The sequence below is a fragment of the Mustela nivalis genome, assembly GCF_964662115.1.
Source record: "Mustela nivalis genome assembly, chromosome: 6".
NCBI lineage: Eukaryota > Metazoa > Chordata > Mammalia > Carnivora > Mustelidae > Mustela > Mustela nivalis.
In genome coordinates this window covers 68,615,814-68,641,922 of record NC_139025.1, presented here as the reverse complement: position 1 = coordinate 68,641,922, position 26,109 = coordinate 68,615,814, and the positions used below count along the sequence as shown (strand labels likewise).

Here is a 26,109-nt window from a genome sequence, read left to right as displayed (position 1 = left end):
TTTTTGTGCCAGTACCGTACTGTCTTGATGATTACAGCTTTGTATTAGAGCTTGAAGTCTGGAATTGTGATGCTGCCAACTTTGGTTTTCGTTTTCAATATTCTTCTGAATATTCGGGGTCTTTTCTGTTTCCATACAAATTTTGGGATTATTTGTTTCAGCTCTGAAAAAAGTTGATGGTGTTTTGTTAGAGATTGCATTGAATGTATAGATTGCTCTAGGTAGCAGCAATATTTTGACAACATTTTTTCTTCCAATCCATGAGCATGGAACGTTTTTCCATTTCTTTGTGTCTTCCTCAATTTCTTTCATTTCAATTTTCTGAGTACAGCTTCTTTGCTTCTTTGTTTCTTCTTTTCTGAGTGCAGCTTCTTTGCTTCTTTGGTTAGATTTATTCCTAGCTATCTTATGGTTTTGAGTGCAATTGTAAATGGCATTGACTCCTTAATCTCTCTTTCCTCTGTCTCATTTCTGTGCATTGATTTTATATCCTACCACTTTATTGAATTCCTGTATGAGTTCTAGCATTTTTGGGGTGGAGTCTTTTCGGTTTTCCACATAGAGTATCATGTCATCTGCAAAGGGTGAGAATTTGACTTCTTTGCCCATTCAAGTGTTTTTTTTTATTTCTTTTTGTTGTCTGATTGCTGATGATAGGACTACTAGCACTGTGTTGAACAGCAGTGGTGATAGTGGACATCCCTACCGTGTTCTAACCTTAGGGGAAATCCTCTCAGTTTTTCCCCATTGAGAATGATATTCACTGTGGGCTTTTCCTAGATGGCTTTTATGATATTGAGGTATGTTCCCTCTATCCTTACACTGTGAAGAGTTTTAATCAAGAAAGAATACTGCTTTGTCAAATGCTTTTTCAGCATCTATTGAGAAGATCATATGGTCCTTGACCTTTCTTTTATTAATGTATTGTATCACACTGATTTTTACAAATTTACAGATTTTACAACATTTTACAGATGTTGAACCACTTTGCAGGCCAGGAATAAATCCCACTTAGTCATGGTGAGTAATCCTTTTAATGTTGGATCCTATTGGCTAATATTTTGGTTGAGAATTTTTGCATCCATGTTCATCAGGGATATTGGTATGTAATTCTTTTTGGTGGGGTCTTTGTCTAGTTTGGAGATTAAGGTAATGCTGGCCTCCTAGAAAGAGTTTGGAAGTTTTCCTTCCATTTCTATCTTTTGAGACAGCGTCAAAGGAATAGGTATTCATTCTTCTTTAAATGTTTTGAAGAATTCCCATAGGAAGCCATCTGGCCCTGGACTCTTTTTTGTTGGGAGATTTTTGACCACTGCTTCAATTTCCTTGCTGGTTATAGGTCTGTTCAGGTTTTCTATTTCTTAGTGTTTCAGTTTTGGTAGTAATATGTGTCAGGGAATGCATCCATGTCTTCCAGATTGCCTAATTTGTTGGCATTTAGCTGCTCTTAATGTGTTCTTATAACCGTTTCAAACCCCTGCATTCAGCAGGGAACCTGCTTCCCTTCCTCTCTCTCTGCCTGCCTTTCTGCCTACTTGTGATCTCTTTCTTTCTTTCAAATAAATAAATAAAATCTTTAAAAAAAATAAATTCTATTAAAAAAAAACAGAACTTGGGTTTAGAGGATTAGTTGCCTTCAGAGAGGGATATCAATCAGAATGGAGATTTATGGAGTGTGACACATGTCTTGATATAGGTGGTGGTTACATATGTAAAAATATATATGACTGAATATATATGGCATACATACAAGTGTATATATTTGTAAAAAGCCACCAAGATGTACCCTTAAAATTAATATATCTTGAGGTATGTAACTTATGACTTAGTAATTAAAAGGAAAGAAAAGAAAAGAATGAAAAGGAACAAGAGTTTATCTTGATGCAGTAAAAAGTCTTATGGTGGGCATCACTCTCTCTGGTATCACAGGATACCACAGTCTCTAGGACTCTCTTAGATATCTTACTTGCATTGTGGTTGCTGTAGCTTCAGCTGCATGTCTGTGTTCCAGGAAGAAAGGAGGAGAAAGGAACAAAATGGATATATATGTGCAAGGGTAAGGGAATATATTAGGAAAGAAAAACTTTTTCAGAATCTGCCGGCAGACCTATTGAGTTTTCATTAGCTAGTCTAGTCAAATGGTCAAATCTAGCTGTAGGGGAAGGTGGGAAACATATTTTTCATTAGACATATTTCTCCCTTTGCAGGGAATGGCCTCTGTGAAGAAGAAAGGTTAGAATGGATATAGTGCAGACAATTAGCAGTGCCTGCCATATCACAAGTGTGTGATTTTATTTTAATTTTTCTAAGAACATATTCTCTGAGCCAATTATAGATTGAATGTGTGAAATACACAAGTGAATAATTATCATTTCTTAATGAATTTGGATTCATTATGTACTTGTATATCTTGAAATATATTCTTGAAAATATTTTATGATTCAGTTTTTAATCCTTTCAATTGGTTTGTCTTCTGCTAGTTTGAACAAGTAATACTGTCTGTATTTAGCAACAGCTGTTTATTTCTTTTATAAAATTTGAGGAATAGCTAAGAAACAGGTAATGGTAAAAGCTAAAGGTGATACGCATATGTGACATTGAGGCCAAAACCAAGTTTTGTGGGGGAAAAAAAAATTCTACCATGCACAATGATCCTATAAATCCATATATCTGAGATTATAGTTTGAATCTGGTTGAAAAACCTCCTGAATTAAAAAAAAATGCTTGAATTTTATTTATTATTTAAATTAATGCACAGATATATGGATAGAATTCAGGGTTGAAATGACAATGAAAGTATCTCAAACCAGATGACATAAAAAATGGGTTTCAGATTTATGCTTCCATATCATCTGCCAGCCTGGCAGCATAATTCCCAAACCTCTCAGCAGAAAATCTTTCATTTGAAGTGAGCTTCTGTTATGTGATCTTTTTCCCCCTGGCAGATGATGTGTTAAAAATGTACTATCTGGGAGATGGACCAGAGGCAGGTGCACAGGTTTTGATGTGGAAGGCTTGGCAGGTGTGACCCAGAATGGAATATATTCTCCTCAGAGAGACCCAATGAGATCAGATGTTCTCCAGAAAGACAATGCTCAAATTATTCTAACATGCATATAATTATTTCTTAACGTGGTATTGTGACCTTGCTATAATTTGCACACCAGCAAATACATTTGAGCCATGTTAACAACATCTGAACTACAATGTTTCTGGATCTGTAAAAACATGAAACTGTTTCTGGTCTTTTGTTGTACTTAGAAAATCAGAACGTAAGTTAGCTTCCTGTTTAAAAGGGAAACATGGTAGTAAATAGAGTTACTTTTAATTTTCTGCCCAATAAAATGCCACTATCTAGGTATTTTGCAACATGGTTTCAATTCTTTCTTCCCTCTTCTTCCCAGTCAATGCAGTTTCCCTTTCCTCTGTGCAGACCTCCCTCCCTTGACCGTAGACTTGGTTTTATCTCTATTTTCATACTTCATCTTTTTTAAAATGATGAAGATTTTCAAGTTTGGGATTTAAAATAACTTTTACCTGATGTGTTGTTAATCATGTCATACGATGGCTACTCATGGGGAGGGGGGGTCGGTGGTATTCAGTATATATTTTAAAATTAACAAAAGAACATGTAAATGATGAAAGACACTGACCATACTACAAGATAAACTAGGTTCTCTTTTTGTATTCCTTTTTATTTATTTGGAATGTGCTAAACTCTGTTTAGTATTCAACTGAGGTATAATACCCTATTAGCAAAAATTATTATGACCTTACATATGTTCTCATTTATATTTGCAAAAATAATTAGAATAAACCCCAAATTATTTCGCATGCCGCCATTAAAACTGTAGTTAAACCACTCACAACAAGTTTCAGTAGCTCTTAATAATAGGTTGTGTAAAGATGTTGACAAAAGTCCATGTTAGAATGCAAAGCACTAATTTTGTCCTTGTGATTTGTTTAGAAATTTTTTAAAGGTCAGCAAATATTTGCATGTTACCAAAAAAGAACATTAATGTATATTTTTGTGTCTTTTCATCATATAGTTAAGTTACTATTTGTTTACTAAAAAGGGCAAAAGTTTTCTGTGACATTGAATAGATGTTTTAACAGCAAACCTCCAAAAATTAATAACTAGTATCTTTGAAACTATTTACATATTGGTAAGAAACAACATTTTTTGGCATGTTTGTCTTGGAGAATTGTGTTTATTTACATAAACTTGTGTAACATGGTTGTCATGAAAAGTTGGATTTGCTCACTTATTTTGTGATAATTAACTTAGCTAATCATAATTTATTCAGTCAGTATATAAAAACTATGTCTTCTCTGGGCATCGGGGTGACTCAGTGGGTTAAGCCTCTGCCTTTGGCTCAAGTCATGATCTCAGGGTCCTAGGATCGAGCCCCTCATCAGGCTCTCTGCACGGGGGGAGCCTGCTTTCCCCTCTCTCTCTCTGCCTGGCTCTCTGCCTACTTGTGATCTCTCTCTCTATATATATATAAAATAAATAAATAAAATCTTAAAAAAAAAAAAAGCACTATGTCTTCTCAATTAAGAATGTTTCTTAGCTATTTTGCATATGCAAGTCAGAAATTAGCACCTGACTCTTAAAGATTAATTTTAAAAACAGCAAAACTCTTATTCTTCCACAGACAGCATGGAATTTCAAGGTTTTTGTTGTTGTTAACAAAATACTAGCTTTATGTGTCCAAAATGGCAAATAAATGTGTTATTTTGTTGGGGGACTTAAAATTCCAACAATGAAACTTAAGGCTTGAATATTCAAGAGTAATAAAAACTCAGTTATTCTGGTCCTTAACAGTTCTTCCCTTGGCAGTATGTCTCCTTTCCCATTTATAATCAGTCTTAAACTGTTCTGCGGCTCTTTCCATGTAGTTCCAGCATTCCTCCTCCTTTTCTTGCCAATTTGTCTGCATTCTGAAACCTAGAGTTGTGAAAACGAAGAAAGAATATCTGCATTCTTTGTTTTCCCATGTTTACTTCTGTTTTATTTTTATGTTTACTTAGTTCCTCCTATATTTTTAAAGATTTTATTTATTTATTTGGAAAGAGAGAGAGCAAGCACAAGTAAGGGGAGTGGCGAAGGGAGAAGGAGAAACAGGCTCCCAGCTGAGCAGGGAGCCCAGTGCGATGTGATGCCAGACTCAATCTCAGGACTCTTGCCTCTCTAGGATCATGACCTGAGCTGAAGGCAGACATTCAACCACAGAGCCACCCAGGCACCCCAAGTTCCTATTCTTTTAACTCATGTCCGTACGCCTGGGTGGAAGCCCTTATAATTATAAGGTATGTGGAAAATATGGCTTATTCTGATTGGTCAACAAAATTAGAAAACTTGCAACTCTTTCACACTTAAAGGCCAGCAAGTGGTCAGTAGGAGTGTGAACATTGCTGTGAACTGAAATTTATGCTGTTACAAATTTACTAATTTGTCAGTAGATGTTCTACTCTTACAAGAAAGCAAGCGGTCACTGGAACAAAGTATTAAAACATGTAGGAGAATGTAGTGGCCTAGGTAATTTCTCTGTAGGAGCTTAGCTGCAAGCATTTTTTGTCACATATTATAAGATAATTTTGTCATAAAATATTAAATAATGAAAAACAAAAGAGACATTCAAAAGGACAAAGAAACAAAAAAATTTAATAAAATTATTAATTTCTTCCTTCCTTAAAAGTGGTATTAATTTTCCAAATACTAGGATGCATATTTTATAACTGAGTTTTGTATTGCATTGTGAAAACTTTCTACAGCTGTTGTTTATTCTCGGCATATTGTCACATCTGTTGATAGATATTCCAAAGTTCTATGAGAAAATCCAGTGCTATAATGCATTTATTGTGACTATTAATCCTTTTGTAGTATAGTATGGTATGCAGTCTGGGTTTACACTCTTATTTCATACTACCATTATGTTTTATCACCATATTTTTTATAAAGACAACATACATAGTTTTTAATTGTTCACCTCCATTGTTTGTAGATAAGAATATCAGTTCTTTTGGGTTTCATTTTGTTTCTTTAATTGCTTTCATCAACACATGCAATTAACTTCTGCAAATGTAAGCTTCAAGTTTATATCAATGTTTTGGAATAGTAAAATATAGATAATTAAATTATTCTGTATTTGGCAACTTTCTAATCTCTTATTTTAGACTATTAAAGAACAATAATAATAGCAAGAGCAAACTCAAGAACTTTTTAAAGTTTTTTTTTAATCTAAAAGTATTATTGTATGGGCTCATTTTTTTTTTTTTTTTTTTTTTTGGATACTACACAGTATCTATGACAGAGTGTGGTGTCCAGACACCAGGGAGGACTGCAGCTGGTGAGCACCTGGTATCTAAAGCTAGATTTGAGAGAATGTGGGAAAAGACATACTGAAGTACAGATAAAACACAGTAATTCACAGGGAAGTTGCTCAAAAGTTTTACATTCTATAGGTCTTTGTGTCATTACATATTTTGATCTCTATGCCTTTAGTAGCTTGTAAAACTTTGAAATGTGTTTCCTGCTGGGATAATATGCAGAACAGAAGATGGTGTCAAACTAACATTTGAGATTCGTGAGGAAACACTGGAGTGGGCACTGACTCCTGCCCAAGGAAATCTAGAAGGCAGAGAAAGGCTGATGAACTGCTTTGATGAAGAAATCAGCAGAGTGCTGCTCCAGAATGGGGGGGGGGGGGGCAAGGGATACATGGATGGTTTACTGTGGAGTAGATTTGTGTTTGTGGGAGAGAAAACCAGCATCAAATTATCTTGAGTCTTTCCTAGGAATGCTACTAGGTAAACAATGAGACTTTGACAGACAGTTCTTAGATTTAAGGGAATTGCAAGAGAGACAAGTCTAATAGGGACATGTGCATAGTGCATAAAAACTTCCCACAAGAATAAAGAACTGTCTTTAAATACCTACATCATCAGAAAGGGCAAAACCAGCTTGGAAAATTTTTAGCTCAAGTGAGAATTTAACCTCCCTGTTCCTCTCCCTGGTCTCCAAATTCTGGTGCTGGAGGGACTTAGCAAGTTGGGAGAAGCAAGGCAAGAAAACAGGAAAGGCAACTTTATATCCTTTCCCACAACAAGATTCCAGCCTAAAGCAGGCCCAAGCAGGGGAAGAAAAAAATACATATATGGTCACGTTTTGAGTTTTAATTATTACATGGGGCCAGGAATCACAATTTTTTAATTGAGACTATTTCTGACTTAATGTGATGGTAATTACCTAAGAGTGAACAGAGAAGTTATAGATTTACTGAAGTTGAGATCAAATGACAGGATAAAATTACCTTCACTGAATAAAATTCAATGAGATGGCAGAAGAAAATCTAAATTGCATTTTGTTGATAATCCAAGTGTCATGTTTATTTAACATACCAGTTTCACATGCTTCTCCACTGTCTTCCTATACTACCCAGTAGAAAACTTATCATAGTGCTTATTACTGATTTACTTGTCTGCCTCACTTAGAAGATGAATGATAAGATAGAAACTCATTCTAAAGAAAAGGCAGTAATAGGAAAATAGTTACGCTTCATAGAAAGTTTTCTACCAGGAAGCAAGCTTGCTTGAACGTAGGAAGGAAACTTTGATCAGCAGACATTTTTAGTTGAAAAGAAAAAAAAAATTTGTTGTATTTGTCCGAATGCAACAAAAAAGGAATTTTGAAACTATTGGCAGAAATATCTTTGTTGTATAAATATTTCCTAATACATAGCCTTTGCCTCAAGCATTCCTCAAGAAATTGTTCTACTCCCTTGTTTGAAATGCTCAAATCAGCAAGCATTCATCATTTGATCTTGTTATTTAAGTTATAGAGATGGATATACCAGACTGATTTTCTTGGAAAGTTTTATGATCCATATCAAACTTACTTTGAGTTTCAGTACTACTGACAACAACAAATAGGAAAAATGGAAAAATTAATGATGCAAGGACTTCAACATTATAAGCAAGTTATTACATGTCCAAATCATTCTGAATATTTGAAAATGGGACTGTTAAAAACCAGGAAACAAAAAGGACTCTCTAGTTCTGTTAACCTACCTTATTTTGAGATGAATTCATTCTGAAATACAATAACGTTCTTCTAAAGGAAATGTTGATCTTAAGTGAAGACTTACCTGTTGTAGGTTGAATTCTCCAGGATTAGAAAAGCTGAGATGGAGTTAGAGGTGTGAGATGTTTATTGGTGATTAACACCAGTGAAGGGCAGGGGAAGCAGCAGGATTAGGCAGAGGAAAAGTTAAACTGCAATGCAGTCCTGACAAAGGCAACTCTGTCAGAAGCTCTGGAACATGTATTGGCCATCACACTGCCAAAAATTGCACCAAATGGCTGAGCAGCTTTATCTCCATCTTGCTTATTCAACATAAATGGTCTGTTTTGGGAAGGGTGTAACCTCTGTTGGCAGTTTCCTGCAGCTATGACTGATCCTAAAATGGTTGACAGCTAAAAGACTATTTGCTGCTCTCTGCTGCTCTGCTGCTCTCTGTATCTGGTCCTCCTTTCTTGATGAAGAGTGGCCCGTGCATTTATCCATTACCTGTATCTGCTACAAGTTTTGGATGCAGGGAGCTTAGTTAGCATAGACATGTATTTATTTACTGAAGATGTTTCCATGTGTTCAACATTCAAAATAATTGAGTATTGTAATCCATGAAAATTAAGTCTTACTATTCAGAAGTGTCTACTGAGGATTGTTCAAGAAATGTATAAATAAATCAATCCTGTCTAACTCCTTAAACTTAAAGTGTTCATGTCTTCATGTTATATTTTCTCAAAAAAAAAAAAATGGTAGAGAGAAACTTGAAAACAATTGAATATCAATAGTATGTGTAATAGCTATGAGCCATTACTGTCACATAACATAACCTATGCATTCTAAAAGTTATTGTGCTATGCAAAATAGGACAATAAAAGCTACATGCCTCATGGAAAAAATGGAGTTAAGGACACAACATTGAAAACTTCATCAATGAAACATTACTATGGTCTTAATGTTGTGCCTCCCTAAATTCATATGTTGACACTTTAACCTCTAAGATGATGATATTAGGATACTGAGGTGATGATTAGGTTATGAAGACAGAGCCCTCACGAATGGGATTATTGCCCTTATGTAAGAGGCCTGAGATGGCTCCCTTATCCCATCTACCAAGTGAAGACACAGTGAGAAGTGACAGTCTTCAACCTCAAAGAAGGCTTTCACTAAAATCCAAACATGTTGTCACCCTGATCTCTGACTTCCAAGCTCCAGAACTGTGAGAAATAAATTTCTGTTGTTTTATAAACTACCCACTCTCTGGCATTTTGATACAGCGACCTGAATGGATTGAGACACTCCCCCCCCCCCCCATACACACACATGCGCCATGATAAAAACATTAACACAGTTTACTCATGTGAGATTGTTAGGAAATGTACAAATACTACAACAAATATGGCACTTTGCCTTGAAAAAGACCTGAAATTTGCTTGTGGAAGTAGTCAGAGGAAGGGTTGCAGCTTGTGAATTATAGATAAGTGATGGGGATACCTGAGATCAGACAGAAAGTCAGAACACTAAATATGGATGGATGTGCCTCCCTCCCTCCTCCCCCTCTCAATCTCTCTCTCTCTTTCTCTCTCACACACACACATGCACATGCATGCACGCACACATGGTGTGTTTGGAATGGGAGATGTTATTCTTGCATGGGTTGGTTCAGCTGGGTACACGTTTTATGAATTCACCTACTGTTTCTCATGGATGAAATTATGTATAAACAATCTCGAAATTTGTTTTACACTCAAATAGTTCCCATTATTGGAATAAATTTGCATTTCCAAAACAAACCGTATAGCAGAATGACTGTACTTTTAAGACATGTCATTTCCTCTTTGTTCTTTAATGGGAAGACATAGCTAATAATATGCTAGGCATTTTCACTTAACAGCCATTTAATCATTTCTCATTCAGTTTGCTAGGCAGCCTCGAGAGGTAAATGTTACTGTCTTCACTTTTATAGATAAGGAATAAACTGAAAGAAGTTAAGGAAATTTCCAAAGGTATTACGGCCCATCAATGGTGGGGCAGAAAGAAACTAAAATCTGTCAAATTATAAAGCCTGTGTGTTCATTGTCCAGATTACACTGTGTCTGCATTATTTAAGCAAAGTGATGTGTGAGGCAAAAGTGGTAATCTAAAAAAATTTCTCCCCTTGTAGGGATCTACATTTTAATGCAATATAGTTAACTGTATTTTCATATGGTATAGACATTAGCATACTGTTATAATTTTTATGTTTCTTTATGTTGATTCTTAGCCATTTCCAAAGAAACTATTTCCATGAATGACATTAAATATCTTTCTGCTGAAAATGCTTTTCCTTATCTATCTAATTTACATAATTCTTGAAAGAAAAAGAAATAATAGAAAATCTATGGGATTGTGAAAAAGTCTTGAATCACATATATACATTTTGCTCAATTTTTAGACATTACACATAAGTTGTGTGTTATACCAAAAAACACTATAAATAGAACAATTTAAAACCCATCATTAATATAGCTCAGATAACTTGCATACTTCTCAATTTGTTATTTTGCATAATCTAATCTATGGAATATAACATCACTACTTTACAGCTAGCATCATTCCTTTTATGCCTCTGTGGGTGACTTTAAGAAACTCAAAAGAACTACTTTTCATTCCTTTTGAGTTATAAATGATTGTTGAGACCATAATTCTGTCATCTCTTTTGCTGCAGAGCCATGTCACAACCTCAGAAAACATTTTCCTCCATATACCAAAGTAATTAAACATATGCTTCCATAATTACCCTGCTCTTTCACCAAAGGGTAGAAATTATAGTTGGACAAAGTTTGGGGTCATTTAGAGATACAATATCAAGTGTACAACTGAGACTTCTTATCTCAAGAATAAGTTTTAACACCTGACAGCTATAATATCCTAATTGATAAACTCATCTAAACCAATGTAGGTATATGAGTATACAGGTATTTTTATTTTTATTTTTTTATTTATTTTTTTTTTTTAAAGATTTTATTTATTTATTTGACAGAGAGAAATCACAAGTAGACAGAGAGGCAGGTGGAGAGAGAGAGAGGGAAGCAGGCTCCCTGCTGAGCAGAGAGCCCGATGCGGGACTCGATCCCAGCACCCTGAGATCATGACCTGAGCCGAAGGCAGTGGCTTAACCCACTGAGCCACCCAGGCGCCCGGTATTTTTATTTTTATAGGCATATTTATTTCCTTAAAAATAAGAATACCCTGCAAATCATTAATCTATAAAGTGGCTATACGCCATTAATATCTTTGTGTGCATGTACTTTTACATATCTCTGTGTCTCTTCACTGTGAGTTTATGTTTCTTCATTAATGTATATATACCTCATAATGATTATACATATACACACTCTTTTGAAGCTGTTTCTCATCTGTAATACATCATGATCATCTTTTATGTCAATATATTTTCATATACAACATTATTTCTACAGGCTGAATATGATTTCATGATATGGAAGCATCAACATTTTTAAGCAAGTCTGTATTTTCATAGTACCTCTATTTTTAAATTTTTTAATATTTTGAATAATACTATAAAGAACAACCAAAACTATAAATGTGAACAAATGAATGCATACTCTCCTTAAGCTAAATACACAGAATACAATTTTTAGGTGAAAGGGTGTGTACTCCTTATGGTATTTGCAATTATTTCTGAAAAGACCCACCATAATTGGAACAAACTTATTTCTATACATGTGAGACTTCACTCTGTACTTCATAACCAATAATACATTGCATAATTTTAAAAGTTATACACATTCCTTGATTATTTACTGTTTATTGTTTTTGTGCATGTTGCCTATTTTTAGTTTGAAATTTCACCTATTTTTCTCACTGTTCTTTTTCCAAGTTGATGTTTTTCTAAGTCTGTTTGAATTTGCCTATGCTAAGCATTTCATGTGAATGAAATAGTGCAATCTGTGATCTTTGTGACTGGCATTAACAGTTTTCAGGGTTCATCCATATTGTAACAGGATCACTGCTACATTTCTTTGTATTGCCAGTAGTACCCCATTGTACAGATATACTACATTTTGGGGTTTTGTTCATCATTACTGGGCATTAGATGTTTTCCTCTACTTTTTAATTATTATGAATAATGCTCATATGAACATTTGTGCACAAGATTTTGTGTGGAAATACGTCTTCATTTTTCTTGGGTATATACCTTGGAGTGGATTTCCTGGATTACATCTATATTCCACTTTTTGACAAACCACCAGACTGTTTTCCAAAGTGTGAATGAGTGCTTAGTTTCTCGCATTCTCATGAAAACTTATAATCGTCTCTTCCTTTCTTTTATTTATTTATTTATTTTTTGGCTATCTAGTGCATGTTCGGTAGTATCTCCTTGCAGTTTTGATTTGTGCTTCCCTAAATAAGGATGTTATTAAGCATCACTTCATGTGGTTAGAGGACATTTGCATATCTTCTTTGGAGCAATGTCTATTCAGATCTTCAGGCCATTTTTAATTTGGGTTGCTTGTTTTTTTTATATTGAGTTTTGACCATTGTTTATGTAATCTGGATACAAATCTCTTCTCAGATGTGTGATTTGGAAATATTTTCTCCCATTTAGTGGATTATTTTTTTGTTTTTTTGTTGGCGCTCTTTGAAGCACAAAATTTAGCTTTGATGAGTCCTATTCATCAAGTTTCTTCTGTTGCTTGTATCATATCTAAGATACCATTGCCTAACCAGGTCAGGAAGACTTCCTCCTATGTGTGTGTGTGTGTGTGTGTGTGTGTGTGTGTGTGTGTGTGTGTTTAAGATTTTATTTACATATTTGACAGACAGAGATCACAAGTAGGCAGAGAGGCAGGCAGAGAGAGAGGAGGAAGCAGAAAGCCCGATGCGGGGCTCGGTATCAGGACCCTGGTTTCATGACCTGAGCCAAAGGCAGAGGCTTTAACCCATTGAGCCACCCAAGCGCCCCCACCTTCTGTGTTTTCTTCTAGACTTTTGTAGTTTTAGTTCTTACATTTAGGTCTATGAACTGTTCTTGAGTTAATTTTTATATGTGATGTAGGAATTCAATTTTATTTATTTGCATATGGATATTCAGTTGTCCCAGCACCATTTGCTGAAGAGACTTTTCTTTTTCCACTGAACTGTCTTGACATACTTATGAAAAATCAATTGACTGTAAATGCAAGTGTTTATTTGTGGACACTAATTTCTACTCTGTTGATCCTCATGTCTGTTTATGGCAGTACCATACTGCCATATATATAGATTCAAAACCAGGTGTTCTCTCTACTGGCATTAACTCTGTAAATTAATTAAGAGCCTATGTAAGTAATAATAACTATAAAATGTATTAAAATAAGTAAGAATATATTTAACAGAAGTTAAAGGATCTACATCAAAAATAATAAAACTATTATAAGATATATAAACTAGATTTTTAAACTATATCAACATATCATATTTCAGAAGAAGAAGGCTTAATACCATATAAATGTCATATTTGAGAATTTAAATATGATTTGAAGCAGTTTCACTGAGAATTTTATTGGAATAGTTTTCAGAGCTGAGAAATGCTTTTCCTAAACAATGGTTTTAATATTCAATAGAAATTTGAGAATAATGAAAAAAATGTAAAAGGAGGGAAGAAAGAAAAGTAACCAGTTATGAAACTTGGTTCAATAGTATAATAAGCAAAATTGTATTATGAGAGAGAAATTAAGTATATTGGTAGGACAGTAAAGAAACTGGAAATAATTATAAGCATAACTGAGACTTTATACATGATGAAGGTAATGCTTTCATTTCATTTCAGAAATGAAGCATAGCATAATGCAATAAAATCACAACAAGCATATCTTACTATTCTTTTGCAAGAGAATGATCGACCTCTATTCCACATTGTACGTAGAGTTCTTTAATGTGAATGATATTTCCCTAAGCAAGGCAGCAAACTTAGAGACCAATCAGAAAATGTTGAGAAAAAATGGACGCCTGGGTTGCTCGGTCAGTTAATTCTCTGATTCTAGATTTCATATTAGGTCATGATCTCAGGTTTGTGAAATTGAGCCATGCATCAGGCTTGGCACTGGGTATGGAACCTGCTTAAGATTCTCTCTCCCTCTTTCTCTGCCTCTCCCCTGCACCAACTCACCCTTCCTTTCTAAAATTAAAAAAAAAAAAGAAAAAAAGAAAGGAAAAGAAAATATTGAAGAAGAATAGACCATGAAATAAACCTCATTCGAATCATGCTTTTTAAAAAAAATCAATTTACTTCTAGAAACCCATGTATAATAACTAAAGAAAACTTTCTCATGAGACTTCAATTTACATAAGCCAAAAATATACATATGCCACACTTGAATTTGTAAAAGGGAAAAAGTCTATAAAAAGAAGCTTCCATGTAGACTATATATATCTATTCATAATAAAAGATTTATATATAAAACAAAAAATATCTAAGACATATTTATCTTTTTCACTAAATTGAAATCAATTCATTGCAATATCATAGTACTTTACCTATAGTAAAAACCAAAACAAATTTTGTTAAAATATAATATAAAATCTGTTTAGAGATGTTTATTTTGGCTTTGAATTTTGGAAATTTTCATTTTGTAACTACAGTAATATTTGAGATAGTCATTTCCTATCTTTGGTCTTTAAATTCCGGTTGAAAATAAATTTAAACATTTTGTAGCTCCTGCTTCTCTGGCATGCACAATGAAAGAAATATCAATCATAAAGAGTCAGCAGGACAGAATCAGATCACTGTACACATGCAGTCACTCTAAGACAAAGGTGACACTGCAAGGTGGTGAGGAAGTAAGGGTCTTTCAAGAAATAGTGTTAGGTCAATTGTCTTGCCCTATTTAAAAAAAAAAAAAAAAGGTAAGTTACTATCTTAGATCACACATCAAAATCAGCTCCAGAGGAAGTACAGATTTAAATGTGAAAAAAAAAAAAAAACTAAATATTTCAGAAGAAAACATGAGAGAATATCTTCATAGCCATATGGTATGCAGTATTTTTTTTAAAATAGGATGAACACAGCTTTAATTATAACCAAAATAAAAGTTATTAGACTACATTAAGATCAACTCCCTCCAGTAAGAGTGTGAATAGGCAGCCCACAGAGTGAGATATTTCTAATACTTGTATTTGCTAATGACTTCTCAGGATATATTTAAAGAACCCTTGGAAAGCAGTAAGAAAAAGAATTCAATAGAAAATTAAGCAAAAGATTTAGACAAGCACTTTTTAAAAAGGATATTCAAATGGCCAACAAACATATGTGTTTGAATTCATTCATCTTCAAAAATTACAAAATGTAACTACAATATGCTACTATTAAAATGAAACAGAAGCCAGTCCCAAATGTTGGTAAAGTTGTGGAAACACAAATTGATAAAATTACTTTGAAAGCCAGTTTGGCACTATTTATTAGCAGTGATCATTTGCATGCACTATTCTTCAGCAATTCCACTTCTAAGTGTGAACTCATCAGAAATATGTACACACGTTCACTAAATAATAGAATGTTTACAGCGGCACTGCATATAGTAGCTAAAATCTGAAAGTACCTACCAGCGGGTGAATGGATAAAAACATACTGTATATTCACATGTGGAATAATAATATATGAGACTGAGCACACTGGGAATGCCTTCACTGGTATGGCTGAGCCTCACAAATACAGTATTGCATGAAGGACGTCATAACCAAAAGAGTTCCTGCTGTCAGAATCCTTTTGCTTATTATTCAAAAACAAAAGAATCTCCATTATATTAAAAGTCAAAAAGCAGTTTACATTTATTATGTGATTGCCCTTATGGGAGTTCCAGTAAAGTTGTTCTTTGATCTGGCTGCTTGTCACATTGGTGTGTTGGGTGTATGAAAGGCCACCCAGCAATACCCTTATGATTTGTACACTCTCTTTTATATACCTTATTCCTCAATAAAAAGTTCAGAAAGTATTAAGAAGTCTAGCCCAGAATAATTTTGGAATTTATTCTCTGCCTTAGCCTATGTGGTCATATATAGATTCCAAACTGAAAAAGGAAAGTAGAAACATTTGGAACCACAATCCCTTGAACATAACACAAATTTTCATTTCATATAGTGAAATTAAGTGGAGATTTTTGTCTCAAATTAGCCCACTATCTTTTGGAAAAAAAAAAATTGGAACTTAACATTTCAGGCTTTCTTATTGATTCATAAATCTTTATGTATCTTGTAAGTGTTTGTTCCATCTTTTCATTAGCTGTACCATATCTGCAGCGAGCCCATCCATCAGGACAGCAGAAATGCATAGTGTTATGCGTTTAAAACAATGATCAAAATGTAGGAAGTAAAGCATAAATAAGTAGATAAGTCTTGATATATCAGGGCTCCTACATCAAAACAATTTTTTGAACAGAAACAGTTCTTCATAATAATTTCATATCCTAATCTATGGGGAAAATTCCATTTACTGTACCTGCTATGGGTCTGAATTTTCAAACTGACTTTCATATTAAGGCTGCACTGAACAGATTCTTTGTAAAGATGAACTCAGTAATTCATTTCTTGGACCAGTCATAAAAGCCCTATCAAACTTGACTAAACTCAAAATAATAGTCACTTGCCTGGTAATCTGTACTCGGTTATGTGGCATATAGGCTTTTCTGAATCTGATGGCGCACTGAGATCAGTAATCCTGCCTTTATATTTCGCTACTAATAATGCTAAGAAATTGAATGAAAATAGACTTTCACTTCCAATCTGGAGTAAATAGATGTTGGGATTTTCTGAGTCTCCTTAGGCATTTAAATTCAAGTTACATCAAAAACTCATCAATATTTTCTATTCTAATAGTTATTAGTGTATGAATAAGATTTGCCATCTCTTCCTTCATTCTTTTAAGAGCAACTCAGTGGATTAAATTCTTTGAATCTCCAATTTTCTTTAAAGTATTTCTAGGTATTTATAATTAAGGAATCATGATTCATTTTAAAACTATTGAGTTCAAGCAATTGGAAATTAAAATGTTAATTTCAGCAACCAGAAAACTGACAAAGAATATATTAGGCAAATGTAATAAATTTGGGCCCATACAAATTAATGATTAATAATAGCTTATGATGAACAGTAACCCAGTAACCCATGTCTTTTACATGCTGGTCAAATTTAAATTATATCGGAACTATTTTATGGTCCAAAACCTGTCATGCTGTTTCTAGCTCTGTGTTTTTGCTGTCTTAATTTTTCTGTCTTAATTGCCCAAACAATACCTTTTAGCCCAATTTCTCATTACATTTTCTTTCTTGAATTGCCTAATGAAAAATGTCATTCACCAAATATTTAAAAAAAAAAAATATGACGGTAAACATATCTCCTGATTTTCTTTGGACAGTCCCTTTTGTCCAGGTCCGATTGTTCATACTGCCTCATCTTTACTTCAAAAATGTCCCATTAGGGGTACCTGAGTGTCTCAGATGGTTAAGCTTCTGCCTTTGGCTCAGGTCATGATCTCAGCGTCCTGGGATGGAGCCCCATCCCTGCTCAGCGGGGTGTCTGCCTCTCCCTGTCGCTGCTCCTTCCCCCTGCTCATGCTCTCTCTCGAGTAAATAAACAAAAATCTTTTTTTTTAAAAGTGTCCCATTTAGATGCCAAATTATATGGCAACATAATCATCTGTATTTACCCCCGAGGTAATCATGGTGTCCCGTGAATTTTATTTTTAAAATGTATCTGGGGACGCCTGGGTGGCTCAGTTGATTAAGCAGTTGCCTTCGGCTCAGGTCATGATCCCAGCGTCCTGGGATCGAGTCCCACATCGGGATCTTTGCTCCGCAGGGAGCCTGCTTCTCCCTCTGATTCTGCCTTCCACTCTGTCTGCCTGTGCTCACTCTCGCTCGCTCTCTCTCTGACAAATAAATAAAATCTTAAAAAAAAAAAAATGTATCTGGAATCCAACCTTTCTCTTCATCTCTACTTCCATGTCTCTGGGTCAGCTACCAGAGTTCTGGGACAGTTTCTATCCACACTTTCCCCTTTTCCCCCTTTCAATCTTTTCTCTTCTATAGACCCAAAACTCTTTTAAGGCAAAACAAATGCCTATTTTTAGTTGTTTTTGTGGTTCTTAGAATGAAATCTAAACTCCTTATTCTAAGTCCCTATCTGACTTAATCTTTGCTGACATCTCTGGCCTCAAAAAAAAAAAAAAAATAATAATAATAATAAGCAAGGTGCGTTTGAGAAACCTCATCTTTGAGGTTTTTGTGTCACCACTTGAGAGGTCTTTGCCATTCAAAAATCTATAGATTCTCTTTTATTCTCTATCATATTGCCATTTTTAGTTTTCATAACTGTTATAATAATTTGATGAAAAATGCCTTTTTATTCATTTCTTTTTGTCTGTTCCATTAGAACAAATTGTTCACTAGTCCATTTTCAGTGGTGAGCACAGGGTCAGGCACATAGTGGTATTTTTTAGCAAACAGCAAGTATATTTTATATTTCAAACACCTAATTTCCTCTGTACCTCTCTTCCAGGAAATGGAGTATGGTGAGGAAGACATGTGGAATCTTTATCCTCAATGCACATATTCCAGTGTAATTAAACTGGTATATGCTGTGAAGAACATAAAATTAGAGTAGTGTATTAAAGTGAGACCAGAGGAGAAACCGTCTGCTTTCACTCTAGTGTTCAGAAAAGGCCCCAATGAGAAAGTGCTATTAGATATGAGACCTGGGACACCTGGGTGGCTCAGTGGGTTAAGCCACTGCCTTCGGCTCAGGTCATGATCCCAGGGTCCTGGGATCCAGCCCCGCATCAGGCTCCTTGATCAGCAGGGAGCTTGCCTCTCTCTCTATGTCTGGTGCTTGTGTGCTTTCGCTCTCTCTCTTTTTGACAAATAAGTAAATAAAATCTTTAAAAAAAAAAAAAAAAGGACGTGAGACCTATGCAATGAGTAAGGAAGAGCTGGACTTGGAAAAAAAAGGGAAGAGACAGAGACGTGCAAGAAGATGGAAAAACTTGTACAGAGCCCCTGAAACAGAAGGTACTTAGCATATTAAAAAGAGAATATGATGAGTTTGTTGACCAAGCAATAATCATCTAGTCTTTCATATATTCAGTAGATATTTATAAAGCATCTACTGCATACCACTGATTGCTGTAGGCTTTTGGGATACATCAGTGAACACAATGAGGAAAAATCTCTACTTCTGGGAGCTTTATAATTTTAAAGATGGAAGAGTAAATTATGATATTCAATAGCAAAATAACTAGGTATTTTATACTAAGTAATTTCTAGAGTCACTTCTGATACTCAAAAGTAAATTAAGTTTTGGGGCATCTGGGTGGCTGAGTCAGTTAAGCGTCCAACTCTTGATTCCATCTTAAGTCATGATCTCGGGGTCATGAGATTGAGCCCCACCTCAGGCTCTGCACCCCAGGTGTCTGCTTGAGATTCTTTCTCTCTCCCTCTGCCTCCCCACCCCACCCAGCTATCAAATAAATAAATCTTGAAAAGAGAAAGAAAGAAAAGAGAATTAAGTTTTGTTTTGTTTTAATAATAACACATTGAACAGTCTTCACATGTCACCTAAAAAACCAAAGAGGATTATAAGCCTACAACATGGATTGAGTTGTTTGATTAGACTGTCACCTCATTCTAAAGCAATGAGCAGTTTCCTCCTATATGAGTTATGTTTCCTGAATTGTCAATTCTACTTTTATGTTTACCAGTATTCTGAACTAACTATTTTTACCACTCAGTCATCTTGTCATTAAAGGAAATGGAATGTAGTCTAGCATGTTGGTTTCTATGATTTTCTAAGGGCTAAGAAACTGTAGACAATTCTAAGTTCATTCTTTTTCAAGGGAGTAGAAAAATAATAGTGTTATCTTGAAGACCAGATACCATACTGAAGAGGTCGCAAAAGAATTTTCCACTTCAAAGAGCAGTGAAGGAACTTACCTCAGGTCTGTTCTATTTATGATGCTATTCTTTCTTTAACTAATGCCTGTTGCTTTAACCAAAGGCCAATTGAATTAAGCTAAATACTCCATTTGTTCTATAAGGAAAATATGACCTGTTTTGTTGGTTTGTTTTTTAGAGGACAGGTAATTAGTGGCAAGGCCTGAAACCCTTTAGAGCAGAGGTTATGACCCATTGGTCACAGTATTTTGTAGCTGCACACTTTAAACTCAGACAATGCTTTATTTTGATGTTGTTATTGTTTTTTTATTGTAAGCATCCATATTTTCTATTTTAGCCAAAACTGAATGACTATTTTGCAGCAGGAAAAGGGATATAGCCTGTCTTGTACAAAATGATGTCAAAAATCACATTTTTATTAAAATATTATCTTAATTAAAATCAAGAAAAAAACATCTCACTTTCTAGAATGTTCTGATATTATTCTATCTTTCTAAAAATATGAGAATAAGATTGTGAGTAACATGCTAATCTGAAGTGTGTGACCCTGAAAAAACATAATGTAGTGGTAAATTGGCTTCTAAAAATTATAATTTGAATTTAGGTTATATTAGTAGAAATATAATATTTAGCATAAAGGAGGTAATAATGTTGCTCTAGTGTTCACTGATCAGGTTCCATTGTAGTATCATGTTCAGTTTTAAAGAATATTCTCTGTGATGTTTAATTTTATGTGTCAGTTTGAAGGAGCCATGGGATGCCTAGATATTTGATTAAACAGTGTTCTGGATGTGTCTGGGATAGTGTTTCTAAGTGAGATTCACATTTGCTTCTGTAAAATGAGTAAAGCAGATTGCCCTTTCCCGTGTGTGTGTGTGTGTGTGTGTGTGTGTGTTGTTGGGGGTTTATGGAGGGGAGGGGGCTTCATCTAATCACTGAAGACCTGAATAGAACAAAAAGGCAGAAGAAGGGAAAATTTACTTTCTTTGCCTTTCTTTGAGCTGAGGCATTATGTCTCCTCCTCCCTCTGGACTTGGACTAAGACTATATTGGCTTTACTGGGTCTCTAACTTGCAGATCTTGGGATGTCTCAAAACTTCATGAGCCAATTCCTTATAATAAACTCTATCTATCTCTGTATCTATCTAGCTAATCTCTATAACTTATTGGGTTTGTTTAGCTGGGAACACAGATTAATATACTCTAAGAGTGGCAGTGGTAAAGTAAAAGTTATTTAAAGGGCATGTTCAGGATGGATATGGAGTATATTAATTGTGAAAGCCTAGGCTACAGTAACATAAAGATCCAAAAATTTTATAACTATTTCAACATATACTAGTTTAGCTCTCCTAAGAGTTCAAGTTGATTTAAAGATGTGAATCGGGGGCCACCTGGGTGGCTCAGTGGTTTAAAACCTCTGCCTTCGGCTCAGGTCATGGTCCCAGGTCCTGGGATCGAGCCCCGCATCGGGCTTTCTGCTCGGCCAGAAGCCTGCTTCCTCCTCTCTCTCTGCCTACCTCTCTGCCTACTTGTGATCTCTCTCTGTCAAATAAATAAATAAAATCTTAAAAAAAAAAAAGATGTGAATTGGGTTGATTCCACATATTCATTTAGAGAGCCAGTCTGGCAGAAGCTGTGCTGTTTTTAGCATGTGGGGTCTACAGTCAGCTTGGACATTGCCATTTCAGGCAAGCAGAGGGATAAAACAAAAATGCAAGCATAGATTCTATGAGTCTAGCAGTGGAGACAAACTCCAGAAAACATATAAAATCAGTGAGAGATTTCTCTATTTTGTACTTGGGAAAGGCTCCACAAATGATGCAGATGTTGAGCCTCATAATGAAGTAACCTGCTTCAAGGGACCTGCTCAGGGCAGTTTCATAACATTTAAGTCCAACTCCATGTGATTCTCAGGGAGATTAATTCTCATCTCAATAATAATCCCTCTCCCTCTTTTTTTTAAACCTTTTATTCCCTATTCCATTAGGATGCCAAATCCTTGAACATAAGGACTTTAAAAATTTTTTTCTGTTAAATCTTCTGTTATTAGTACAATGTCTCTAACATAGATGTTTTGAAGAAATATTTATCTAGAGTGCCCTGATGTCTCACTATACACATATACATTAAACTCTGTTCCATCTGGTGACTGCTACTTGAAATATAATAGGAGACAGATGTTTCTTTCTCCTAGATTGATGGCACCTTGAATCCTTATTCTCATAGATGAAACATTTTTAGTATAAATTAATGAGTTTAAGTGATTTCCATCAATCTCTTCTTTAAAGGTTTTTTTTATAAGTAGCTTATTTGGCAAATTTCTGAGTAAGGAGGAAGACATAAAAGAATTAAATAATGGATAAATAAATAATTAAAGGTAGGGCTTAGACGTTTTTGTCTACCTCTATTTTAACTTTGAGTACGTCTTAGTTTGTAGACTTCGCATTGTGATATTATGTTGGATCAATTCTTTGGCAGAATATAGATCTTAGCTCTCTCACTGGCAACTGAGAATGAGAAATAATCTGACTACTCCCTGGTATGTCACAGTGTATCTGTCAGTCATATATCATAATTAATGATAAATGAATGACACCAGAATATACTATAAATTTCCGATAGGATTTAGAACTACTACAAGGGAGCACTGGGTTAGGAAATAAGCAGCAATGGCAAAATAAAAAGGTCTCCTTTTTATTAGGAAATACGCTACATGGGAGAATATCATATCAGATAAATACATGCTAAGTATCAGTTTTTTTAAAAAGCATACAAGGCTACTGAGCTTCTACTTGCCTTACTTTTTAAAAATGTTTTTGTTCAAATTCAATTTAGTTGATGTATAGTGTATTATTAGTTTTCAGAGGTAGAATTTAGTGCATATTAGTCAGTTGCATATAGCATCAGTGCTCATTACATCAACTGCCTCCTTAATGTCCATCTTCGAATTATTCTGTCCCCTCCCCAACTCTCCTCACTTCAGGAACCCTCAGCTTGTTTCTTATAGTTAGGAGTCTCTTATGGTATTTGCCTCACTTTTAAAACAGAAAGTGACTGGGAGTTGATTCCAACCTACTGTTGAATAATGTTTGCAGTTAGTTCTCCCCTGAAAAATTTGGAGCTATTTTTTGTTTCCTGGAGAAAACTACAGGTTATTAGTGAAATTTCTGATACTACTGGCTTCAAGTTGTTCTCTGTCGGCTGCCTCATAGACATGCTGTCCTTCATTTATGCAGATGGCACAGATGACCCACTATCAGTAGGATATTGCATCAATTAATGGCACATAATTGAGAAATAACAGATTGGGGTTAAGGGTGCCGTCCGTGAGTAGAGAGAAAAGTTTTCCCAGTCAGAAGTATACTGGCCCATATGGAAATTAAATATGTGACCTTGACTTTAATACCACCAGGATCTAATTGAGTTAACCATCTCTGTCACACAATGTCGTATAAATAACTAATATTCTTGTCATTATCACCCCATGATATCTGTTAATGTTATAAATCTCTAAGTTTCACTATTCAAATAATATTGTTTCCATGATGACATTTCTGATGATACACTTTTCTTCCCATGTAGTACAGACTTAGCAATCTCCTGGAACCACTTTAAACTTTTTAAACTCATAATTATTAAATGCCACTTTAAATTAAAATTTGTAATTTAAGCTGACTGCCTAAAAGACAATTATAGAAAGCATTTCTAAATTCTACCTCATACAATGTAATGCATAATGCTTGCTTGTTAATAAAATAATAGCTATCACATGTTGGGTTTTAAGGAGGCTTGACATTATTGTCTTCTCCATGAAGTTCAGGAAGCAAATGAGAAATAAAATACAGGAGTCATTACTAATCGTCCCACATGGGGTGATCAGGCCCAAAATGCAGTTTTTCTATAAGCAGACCGATTCAAAAGAGAGAGAATCTAGAAAAGGCAGAAACAAAGAAGCTGAGTTTCTTTATTCACCCTCACCAAATAGGATGAGGGATGAGGAAAAAAAAAAATTCAGGAGATTTCTTTTCCTGAATTCCCTTGGCAGGGATACCTGGAGGATGGAAGGTCTCCCGCTCCAAACACCATACTTACCTTTTCATAGGAAGTATACAGCATGTTTGCTAATATGCTAAGCTGTTTACATGGATGGCCTCACATTATCTTCCAGGTATGTTGTGAGTCAGGCATTATTATCTGCAAGAATAGAAGAGAGATCAGAGGACCAAAGAAGTCAGTTAACTTCTCAAATATTAAGTGAGAGATCATGGACTCTGATCAGGACTCTGATTCCAAAGCCTATATTCTTTGTTTCTATAATTTTCTGCAAATAAATTATTACATATAATAATAGCAGCCAGATGCTGGCAGATGGGGTAAAAATATTTCTTCTTTTTGAATGACTTTGTAACTTTAGATCTGCAGAAATATGTTCAAAGCTGCTAATATTAGCTTTTAAATGCAATCCTGTTCCCTGTCCCTATCCCTAATACCCTTCCATTTTCTTGCCACTTTTTCACATTAAGAGATCCAGAGTCAGGGACGCCTGGGTGGCTCAGTTGGAAGCAGCTGCCTTTGGCTCAGGTCATGATCCCAGGGTCCTGGGATCGAGTCCCACATCGGGCTCTTTGCTCAGCAGGGAGCCTGCTTCTCCCTCTGCCTCTGCCTGCCACTCTGTCTGCCTGTGCTCGCTCGCTCTCCCTCCCTCTGTCTCTGACAAATAAATAAAATCTTAAAAAAAAAAAAAAAAAAGAGGGAGAGAGAGAGAGATCCAGAGACAAATCTAGGTAGCATGTTTTAGAGAAAATAAGCTCATCCTTCCACCATTCAGTATTGCTTCAAATACTTACTCTACATACATTATAGATGCAAGTGTTACTATCTATCTATCCATCATCTGTCTATCTACCTATCTATCTTCATGAAGCTGCAGCCTTTGTTTTCTTTTTTTGGTTTCTAATCTTATTTGAACTCAGATTAGAGACAGAAGCTCCCAGAGAGGACAGCCTCCATCTCTTGGCAATCTGTTCCTGGAGTTTTCTTTGGTCTTCATTCTCTTGGCCAAAAGTTTAACATGTTCTGCAACGTCTTCCTTATTTTTCTTGGTACATTGTTTCCTCAGAGTAACACACCAGTGTTTGTGTTGGAGGACAGGGGGAAGTAATGGGATGCTGAATTTTCTGTGCTTTGGTTCTCAGTTTCTTATCTTCTTTGTTTAGGGGCTTTCTCACAAAGTACTTGGGAGACATCATCTGCTTTAGAGGAATTGAAAAGTTTGCAGATTCTGCTAGCTCTTTGGGGGCCCAGGTATTGAGGCACAGTAGTATCAGTGAGTTCAGGAATATCCTTCTCTCCTTTTTCACAATGACCAAGTTGAGAACACTGAGATTGGCATCCACAATACAACCTCAAACACATTTGCACTTTTTTCTCCAGTCCTCCTTGGTAAGGAATGCCCCTTACTCAGCAGCAGGTAGACACAGTCATGGGTCAAGACAACCAGCTTCATGGGGAAGACTTGTTATTGCCACCATTGATTTGGACCATGTAACCCTTCCATTCTTCACCCAGAGCACCAGTAGCAACTTTTGTGGCCATCCGTTTCTCATAAAAGGTACAAAGTTTGCATTCACTATCCATTTCAAAGAGTTTCTCACAGCCATTAGCTGGAAAAGAAATGCTCAGCTTCATCCTAAAGGAGCCTACTGCCTCCCAGGTGCCACGCAAAAGAACGAGCTATAGTACTGACACATACCTTTGGCAAGAGCTTACCTTTTTGATCAATTAACTCTGTTCAATACTTGTGACTTTACTGGTATCCATTTGACTGGTAATTTGACCAATCTAGAGTTTCTTAGATAACTTCAGTCTAAAAAGTCTGTGCTTAGGTAATACTGCCTTTGGCTTTTCAACTAAAGTTGTGTTTTTTATATGTCCCACATATGTTGACTGATCATGAATTTCCACGTGGTGAAAATTAACTTGAACACATAATGCAACTTACTTTTATTTTTTTTAAATTATGTGTATTTCATATCTTCCTGAACTCTTTCAGCTATTTCCTCTGTCTTAAAAAGCCTCCCTTTTTTGCAGGTCCATGAAACTCCTACTCTT

At 35.3% G+C, this 26,109-nt stretch overlaps 1 long non-coding RNA gene across 4 annotated transcripts in view; it reads right to left on the bottom strand.

The window, feature by feature from the left end:
- The window catches only part of LOC309866446, a 297,614-nt gene that overhangs the window by 36,055 nt on the left and 235,450 nt on the right, over positions 1–26,109 (bottom strand). For all 4 annotated transcript variants that reach the window (XR_014312663.1, XR_014312664.1, XR_014312665.1 and 1 more), the window contains one exon: positions 24,091–24,192. This is a non-coding gene — a long non-coding RNA (uncharacterized lncRNA). The remainder of the gene's footprint in view (positions 1–24,090; positions 24,193–26,109) is intronic.